At 56.2% G+C, this 9,555-nt stretch overlaps 1 protein-coding gene across 3 annotated transcripts in view; it reads right to left on the reverse strand.

The window, feature by feature from the left end:
* The window catches only part of LOC137607269 (zinc fingers and homeoboxes protein 2), a 63,238-nt gene extending 58,023 nt beyond the window's left edge, over positions 1-5,215 (reverse strand). For all 3 annotated transcript variants that reach the window (XM_068332916.1, XM_068332914.1, XM_068332915.1), the window contains exon 1: positions 4,913-5,215. The gene's annotated coding sequence lies outside the window, so the exon portion shown is untranslated. The remainder of the gene's footprint in view (positions 1-4,912) is intronic.
* Positions 5,216-9,555: the final 4,340 nt, after the last annotated feature.

The following is a 9,555-nucleotide window of genomic DNA, read 5'->3' on the forward strand; positions in this document are numbered from 1 at the left end:
ACACACCTATATAACCGTTATGGGGGGGGGGTAAATCACCACCAGCACACACCTGTATAACCGTCATAGGGGGGGGGGGGTAAATAACCACCAGCACACACCTATATAACCGTTATGGGGGGGGGGGGTAAATCACCACCAGCACACACCTGTATAACCGTCATACGGGGGGGGGGGGTAAATAACCACCAGCACACACCTATATAACCGTTATGGGGGGGGGGGTAAATCACCACCAGCACACACCTGTATAACCGTCATACGGGGGGGGGGGGTAAATAACCACCAGCACACACCTATATAACCGTTATGGGGGGGGGGGTAAATCACCACCAGCACACACCTGTATAACCGTCATACGGGGGGGGGGGTAAATCACCACCAGCACACACCTATATAACCGTTATGGGGGGGGTGGTAAATCACCACCAGCACACACCTATATAACCGTTATGGGGGGGGGGTGGTAAATCACCACCAGCACACACCTAGGGTCAGGGGTTAGGGTCAGGGTTGAACTGCCCACTTTACTCTGGGGGGGAGTCAGTTAAAGAGCACCCCCCCCCAGAGTAAAGAGGGTAGTTGAGCCAGCCGAGACACCGGTGGACAGCGGGAGACGCGTTCTGATGCTCATCTGCAGGAGAAGACATCCCATAATAATAACAATGGATCAGAGCATTCAGCTCAGAGACGCTTCACAGGAGGTCATTCACTGCTCACGCATCATTGTCATCATCACATCCGGGACAGACCGTAACCCCCCCCACCCCCCCACGAGGAACCAGCTGATCCACAGAGTTTCTGGGGGGGGCGGGGTCTGTTGGACCGTCACTGATCAACATGGAACGCAGATCTGGTCCAAGAGCAGATCCAACAGTCTGTGTGTGTGTGTGTGTGTGTCTGTGTGCGTGCGCGTGTGTGTGTGTGCGTCTGTGCGTCTGCGTCTGTGTGTGTGCGCGTGCGTCTGTGCGTGTGCGTCTGTGTGTGTGCGTCTGTGCGTGTGCGTCTGTGCGTGTGCGTCTGTGTGTGTGCGTCTGTGCGTGTGCGTCTGTGTGTGTGTGTCTGTGTGTGTGCGTCTGTGTGCGTGCGCGTGTCTGTGCGTGTGTGTGTGTGTGTCTGTGTGTGTGCGTCTGTGTGTGCGTGTGCGCGTCTGTGCGTGCGTCTGTGTGTGTGTGTGTCTGTGTGTCTGTGTGTGTGCGTCTGTGTGTGTGCGTCTGTGTGTGTGCGTCTGTGTGTGTGTGTGTGTGTGTCTGTGTGTGTGCGTCTGTGTGTGTGTGTGTGTGCGTCTGTGTGTGCGTGTGGGTGTGCGTGTGCGCGTCTGTGCGTGCGTCTGTGTGTGTGTGTGTCTGTGTGTCTGTGTGTGTGCGTCTCTGTGTGTGCGTCTGTGTGTGTGTGTCTGTGTGTGTGCGTCTGTGTGTGTGTGTGTGTGCGTCTGTGTGTGCGTGTGGGTGTGCGTGTGCGCGTCTGTGCGTGCGTCTGTGTGTGTGCGTGTCTGTGCGTCTGTGTGTGTGCGTCTGTGTGTGTGCGTCTGTGTGTGTGCGTCTGTGTGTGTGCGTCTGTGTGTGTGCGTCTGTGTGCGTGCGCATGTCTGTGCGTGCGTCTGTGTGTGTGTGTGTGTGCGTCTGTGTGTGCGTGTGGGTGTGCATGTGCGCGTGCGTCTGTGTGTGTGTGTGTGTCTGTGTGTGTGCGTCTGTGTGTGTGTGTGTGTGCGCGTGTGTGTGTGCGTCTGTGTGTGTGCGTCTGTGTGTGTGTGCGTCTGTGTGTGCGTGTGTGTGTGCGTCTGTGTGTGCGTCTGTGTGTGCGTCTGTGTGTGTGTGTCTGTGCGCGCGTCTGTGTGTGCGTCTGTGTGTGTGCGTCTGTGTGCGTGCGCGTGTCTGTGCGTGTGTCTGTGTGTGTGCGCGTGTGCGTCTGTGTGTCTGTGTGCGCGTCTGTGTGTGTCAAGTTTCACCATGAAAAGCTACTGCACACATACGGAAACACACACAGTTTAACAAACAGCAACAGACATGCGTTTCTCTGTGTGTGTGTGTGTGTGTGTGTGTGTGTGTGTGTGTGTGTGTGTGTGTGTGTGTGTGTGTGTGTGAAATCAAAGCCAGTTGAGTGGGGAGGAATAAATAAAGGTGTGTCTTGAGCAGTGGGGGTGTGGCCTGCTGCTGCCTACTTTGTCCTCAGATGACACGCATGACGCTGGCGTGTCATCTGAGGACAACCACAGCGCTCATGACAGACGCACCAGGACGCGCCCACATGTTTGTTTACCCCTTGTTTACCTGCTTTAACATTTGTTTACCTCTTGTTTACCTGCTTTAATGTTTGTTTACCCTTGTTTACCTGCTTTAACAACATGTCAGCTGACTGAAGCAGAGTTGTTTTGACCTTTGACCCCAGGTGCAAAGAGCGAGGAAGAGGAGGTTTAGGGTCTGACAGACTGTGCTGCGCTGACTGGTGGCGTGACGACTGACCAGCATCCATCGCAGGGGTTAACACACACACACACCACTCTGGTTTCTATGGGAACCCACACACGCTGACAAAACTGGTTCAACCCGGTAACCGGTTGAACCCCGTGACCACAACTGGTTCAGGACCCCCCCCCAAACGTTCAAGCAGGACCCCCCCCACAGGTGTGGGGGGTCTTGATGTGTGTGGTGTGTGTGTGTGTGTGTGTGCGGTGCGTGTGTGCAGTGTGTGTGTGTGTACCTCTAGACAACCGGTCGCTAACCGGTAGCTAACTGCATGTGTGTGTGCGTGTGTGTGTGAGCGGTGTGTGTGTGTGAGCGGTGCGTGTGTGCAGTGTGTGTGTGTGCGTGTTTGTGCGGTGTGTGTGTGTGTGTGTGTACAGTTTGTGTGTGTGTGTGTGTGAGCGGTGCGTGTTTGTGCGGTGTGTGTGTGTGTGCAGTGTGTGTGTGTGAGCAGTGTATGTGTGTGTGTGTGTGAGCGGTGTGTGTGTGTGTGTGTGAGCGGTGCGTGTTTGTGCGGTGTGTGTGTGTGAGCAGTGTATGTGTGTGCGTGTGTGAGCGGTGTGTGAGCGGTGTGTGTGTGTGTGAGTGGTGTGTGTGTGTGTGAGTGGTGTGTGTGTGTGTGTGTGAGCGGTGTGTGTGTGTGTGTGTGTGTGAGTGGTGTGTGTGTGTGTGTGCGCGGTGTGTGTGTGTGTGTGTGTGTGTGTGTGTGTGTGTGAGTGGTGTGTGTGTGTGTGAGTGGTGTGTGTGTGTGTGTGTGTGTGTGAGCGGTGCGTGTTTGTGCGGTGTGTGTGTGTGAGCAGTGTATGTGTGTGCGTGTGTGAGCGGTGTGTGTGTGTGAGTGGTGTGTGTGTGTGAGCGGTGCGTGTTTGTGCGGTGTGTGTGTGTGAGCAGTGTATGTGTGTGCGTGTGTGAGCGGTGTGTGTGTGTGAGTGGTGTGTGTGTGGTAGCGGTGCGTGTTTGTGCGGTGTGTGTGTGTGAGCGGTGTGTGTGTGTGTGAGTGGTGTGTGTGTGTGTGTGAGCGGTGTGTGTGTGTGTGTGAGTGGTGTGTGTGTGTGTGAGTGGTGTGTGTGTGTGTGAGTGGTGTGTGTGTGTGTGTGTGTGTGAGTGGTGTGTGTGTGTGTGTGTGAGCGGTGTGTGTGTGTGTGTGAGCGGTGTGTGTGTGTGAGTGGTGTGTGTGTGTGTGTGTGCGCGGTGTGTGTGTGTGAGTGGTGTGTGTGTGTGTGTGTGTGCGCGGTGTGTGTGTGTGTGTGTGTGTGAGTGGTGTGTGTGTGTGTGTGTGAGCGGTGTGTGTGTGTGTGAGTGGTGTGTGTGTGTGTGTGTGTGTGTGTGTGTGTGTGGTGTGTGTGTGTGTGTGTGTGTGTGTGTGTGTGTGAGCGGTGCGTGTTTGTGCGGTGTGTGTGTGTGAGCAGTGTATGTGTGTGCGTGTGTGAGCGGTGTGTGTGTGTGTGTGTGTGAGTGGTGTGTGTGTGTGTGTGAGCGGTGTGTGTGTGTGTGTGTGTGTGAGTGGTGTGTGTGTGTGTGTGTGAGTGGTGTGTGTGTGTGTGTGTGAGTGGTGTGTGTGTGTGTGTGAGCGGTGTGTGTGTGTGAGTGGTGTGTGTGTGTGTGTGTGCGCGGTGTGTGTGTGTGAGTGGTGTGTGTGTGTGTGTGTGTGCGCGGTGTGTGTGTGTGTGTGTGTGTGTGTGAGTGGTGTGTGTGTGTGTGTGTGAGCGGTGTGTGTGTGTGTGTGTGTGTGTGTGTGTGTGTGTGTGTGTGTGTGTGTGTGTGTGTGTGTGTGTGTGTGTGTGTGTGTGTGTGGAGCGAGTCGGTCCTCCGTGACGTGGAGCCTCAAGTCCCCGTGTGGAGGAAACCCCCCCCCCGTTAGAAAGTCAGCCGTTACCTCGGATGACCCGAGCAGCCAGACGGGCTGGCTGGCCCCGGTGAACCGATCCTCCCGGTGAACCGATCCTCCCGGTGAACCGATCCTCCCGGTGAACCGATCCTCCCGGTGAACCGAGCCCCCCCGCAGAAACACGCTCCGCCGCGCGGACTCCGGGGCCACGCGCCGCTGGATACACGGCGGAGCAGCGGCACCGAGGCGCCGGTTCTCCCGCCGCTCGGAGCGGGAGAGGCTGCGGCTAACGGGCTAACGGGCTAGCGGCTAGCTCCCGGCTAACTGTCACGGGGGGACAGAAGTTGTCTCCCCCGGACACGCGTGACATTCACCGGTCTGACCCCCCCCGACCTCTTGCTCCCCGAGCGGCCATCGCAGCGCCGGCACCGGGGTTGCAGAGCGGGGAGCGGGGCAGCTGCCGCCGGAGCCCATGGCGCGGGGACGGGTTAGCAGCCGCCCGGCTGAGGAGCGAGGCAGGCGGCCGGTCGCGCTGCGGAGAGCCGCTGACGGAACTTCGCTCCAGCGGAGACTCTGGAGGAACCGGACGGGACTTGGAGGAGAAGTTCCCGGCGACTCTTACCTGCGTGGAGCCGCGGGTTGAGCGCGGGGGGCGGCAGCCCGGAGGAGCTTTTCCCGAAGAGCCCGAGCGGAGCGGCGGGGCGCCGCAGACGGTGGAGCTCGGCGAACCGGCGGCGGCGGAGAACGAGGCTGCTCGCTGCTCACGGGGGGCACCGACGACAGAACCACATGACCCGGTACGTCAGCAGCTCTGCATTGGATGCCGACTCGACGCCGGCTGGATGCGGGTCGTCCGGGTGACGCGGGGGTGCTGAGAAAAGTTTGGTGCTGCTGACACGGACACGCGGACGCGGGATGGAGACGCGCCGCGTTCACACCCCCCTCCACCCCCCCGCAGCCGGGATCCGCAGCGCCGCGCGGCTTCAGGACGCGCGTGCGGCTGCTCCTGTACGCTCATTGGTTGATGGAGCTTTGACACTTTGACCTGCAACGGTCGCGCGTCTGCGCGTCCCACAGAGCGCCTCCGGTGACCGGCCCGGTGCACCCCCACCCCCCTCTGTCGGGGTGTGGTGGTGTGGGGTGGGGGTGTGGGGGTGTGGGGTGGGGGTGTGGTGATGTGGGGGTGTGGGGGTGGGGGGTTGTGGGGGTGGGGGTGTGGTGATGTGGGGGTGGGGGGTGGGGGTTGTGGGGGTGTCGATGCAGGCTCGTGCTCCGGTGACACCTGTTCAATCCACGAGCGGCTCAGGTGCAGCTGCGTCACGCGCGGCGTGGGTCCAGAAGGGGGGTTAGACTGTGTCGTGTCATCAGGCTGGTGGGTTTTGATCAGCGGACCTGCTGGGGGTGATCACCCGCGAGACACGCAGGAACGTCCCGAACGGTCGGCGAACAGGCGGCGGACAGCGACGCCGCCAGGAGGAGCGGAGAATTGCAGCCGGTACCGGAGACCTGCTCCGCTGACCGGAACTACCCACTTCAGTCTGGGGGGGTGAACTACCCACTTTAGTCTGGGGGGGGCAAACTACCCACTTTAGTCTGGGGGGGCAAACTACCCACTTTAGTCTGGGGGGGGTGAACTACCCACTTTAGTCTGGGGGGTAAACTACCCACTTTACTCTGGGGGGGGTGAACTACCCACCTTAGCCTGGGAGGTAAACTACCCACTTCCATCTGGGGGGGGTGAATCACCCACCTTACTCTGCGGGGAGTGAACCACCCACTTTACTCTGGGGGGGATGTTCATGAACTGACGCCATGGTGTCGGGGGCGTGCTGTGGAGAATCAGGGGCATTAACTTGGGGTGTTTGGAGCAGGTTTGGGGCGTTCAGGCGTTGATGTGGGGCGTTTGGGGCGTGGCGAGGGGCGTTCAGGCGTTGATATGGGGCGTTTGGGGCATGGTGTGGGACGTTCGGGAATTGATGGGCGTTAGGGGCGTGGCCGTGGGGCACCAGGTGTTGATATGGGGCATTTGGGGCGTGGCCGTGGGGCATTCAGTCGTTGATGTGGGGCGTTTGGGGCATGGTGTGGGACGTTCGGGAATTGATGGGCGTTAGGGGCATGGCCACGGGGCGTTCGGGGGCCAGCGGGGCGTTCGGGGGCCAGCGGGGCGTTCGGGGGCCAGCGGGGCGTTCGGGGGCCAGCGGGGCGTTCGGGGGCCAGCGGGGCGTTCGGGGGCCAGCTGACCACCGGCAGCGTCTGTGCGACGGGAGCTGCCGCTGGCCGCCGTCTCCAGAATACACAATCAGGTGATGTTGCCAGGCAAACACTTCGGTTCCAGCCAATAGGAGAGTTTGGCCAACATCGCTTAGCAACCAAAGTTAGACACCAAAGCCGAGACTGGGGGGGTCTTTAGAGGGCGATCAGAGCGGAGCGTCACTAACCAGACCCCCCCACCACCAATATACAATAACCCCACCTTCACCTACAATCAGCTGCTGATGACGGGACAAAGGCAGCAGCACCCCGACCCACGGTCGACCTGACCCCCCCACGGGAAAACAGATAAACAAGTAAATAAATAAACAAATAACAGATAAGGAAGACGTGACGAATACAAGTCTGGATCAACGGAAGAGTGTGTGTGTGTGTGTGTGTGTGTGTGTGTATTAGTATGTGTGTGTGTGTGTGTGTGTGTGTATGTGTGTGTATTAGTATGTGTGTGTGTGTGTGTGTGTGTGTATGTGTGTGTATTAGTATGTGTGTGTGTGTGTGTGTATTAGTATGTGTGTGTGTGTGTGTGTATTAGTATGTGTGTGTGTGTGTGTGTGTGTGTGTATTAGTGTGTGTGTGTATTAGTATGTGTGTGTGTGTGTGTGTGTGTGTGTGTGTGTGTATTAGTATGTGTGTGTGTGTGTGTATTAGTATGTGTGTGTGTGTGTATTAGTATGTGTGTGTGTGTGTATTAGTATGTGTGTGTGAGTGTATTAGTATGTGTGTGTGTGTGTATTAGTATGTGTGTGTGTATTAGTATGTGTGTGTGTGTGTATTAGTATGTGTGTGTGTGTATATGTGTGTGTGTGTATGTGTGTGTGTATTAGTATGTGTGTGTGTGTGTGTGTGTGTATTAGTATGTGTGTGTGTGTGTGTGTGTGTGTGTGTGTGTGTGTGTGCGCGCGTCTGGTCCAGTTTATTACCCCTGTGGGGTGTGGTCCAGTTTATTACCCCTGTTGGATCTGGTCCAGTTTATTAACCTTGTGGGGTGTGGTCAGTTTATTACCCCCCGTGGGATCTGGTCCAGTTTATTACCCCTGTGGGGTCTGGTCCAGTTTATTACCCCTGTTGGGCGTGATCCAGTTTATTACCCCCGTGGGGTCTGGTCCAGTTTATTACCCCTGTTGGGCGTGGTCCAGGTTATTACCCCTGTTGGATCTGGTCCACTTCATTACCCCTGTGGGGTGTGGTCCACTTTATTACCCCTGTGGGGTGTGGTCCACTTTATACCCCTGTTGGGTGTGATCCAGTTTATTACCCTTGTGGGGCGTGATCCAGTTTATTACCCCCGTGGGGTCTGGTCCACTTTATTACCCCTGTGGGGTCTGGTCCACTTTATTACCCCTGTGGGGTGTGGTCCAGTTTATTACCCCTGTTGGATCTGGTCCACTTTATTACCCCTGTGGGGTCTGGTCCACTTTATTACCCCTGTTGGGCGTGGTCCAGTTTATTACCCCTGTGGGGTCTGATCCAGTTTATTACCCCTGTGGGGTCTGATCCAGTTTATTACCCCTGTGGGGTCTGGTCCAGTTTATTAACCTTGTGGGGTGTGTTCAGTTTATTACCCCCGTGGGGTCTGGTCCAGTTTATTACCCCTGTTGGATCTGGTCCACTTTATTACCCCTGTTGGATCTGGTCCACTTTATTACCCCTGTGGGGTCTGGTCCACTTTATTACCCCTGTGGGGTGTGGTCCAGTTTATTACCCCTGTTGGATCTGGTCCAGTTTATTACCCCTGTGGGGTCTGGTCCAGTTTATTACCCCTGTGGGGTCTGGTCCAGTTTATTACCCCTGTTGGATCTGGTCCACTTTATTGCCCCTGTGGGGTGTGAACAGTGCTCTTCACGTTTCAACGACCATAGTTGAAACCCATATGGTTCCCCAACGATGGTCGATGGGGGCGCCAGTGGTTGTCAAAGGGGGGTCCTTGAAATGCCAGTTTCGGCTTTGCATACTAATGAGGGTCATTAGCATGAGACACACCCCCTGGTTCACCTGCTGAGTTTCTTTTAAGGAGTTTAGGAAGGACCTCATTGTAAATGTGCGAAAGGTGAATTCACAGACCCCCCCCTTCAGACCCCATGTAGTACCGCCACCTGACCACACGGGGCAGCATCTAACACACGTGACGTCACTCTCGTAGTACCACCTGACCACACGGGGCAGCAATCAAAAAGAGTTTTTTTTTTGAGTTTTTACAGAGATGTTTATCACACGTATTCTCTTGTGGTGTCTTTTCTGAAAATCTTAAACTCCTGGTTTCTTCCAGACCATGCCTTCCTGAGTTTTCGACCATCCCAGGTGGCTTCTGCATGTGTAGCAGCATCTCGTATTTGCCTTCAGATTTCTCCAAGCTGGACGGCTGCTCTTCATCTACTAACAGGCTACACGTGGGACCACCTCACACAATGCATCGAGCTCATGCTGCTGTAAGGGCTGCACTAACACAAGCATACAAGCTATACTGTACATGTTGTGATAGAATGCCTGAACAGAACAAGGCTCAAAAGAGGAAGAGAAACATCAAACAAAATGACCTTCAGGTGAGATTTGGAACTAGATGGACTGAGACAGGAAAACAAAGAGCATCATGGGATATTATTCTGTGATGTCATCACGCAGTGTCCAATCAGGACACTGGATATGGGTCGTGAAGACGAGGTTGATTCTTCCATCAAGTTCAGGTTAGATTGACAACCAACAGGAGACAAATGCAGGTTGGAGCGTCGCCATGGCGACCGCCTGGCGGCGATACTGTGAGGTGCCTTCCAGGCCACTAGATGGCAGCGCTCCAGACAAAGGCGCAGCTGCAGGAGCAGAACCGTTCTGTTTGGACTCTGTTGACGGAATAATGGGCCCAACGGAGCCTTCCAATGCGTTACTTACTGGGAGCTGGGGGCGGAGCCGGGGGCGGAGCCTGATGCTGCTGGTCTCCAGGTGGTTTAATGAGACCCAAGTTCACCTGAGGAGCAACACTTTCAAACACACAACAACAAC

The sequence above is a fragment of the Antennarius striatus genome, chromosome 14 (genome assembly GCF_040054535.1).
Source record: "Antennarius striatus isolate MH-2024 chromosome 14, ASM4005453v1, whole genome shotgun sequence".
NCBI lineage: Eukaryota > Metazoa > Chordata > Actinopteri > Lophiiformes > Antennariidae > Antennarius > Antennarius striatus.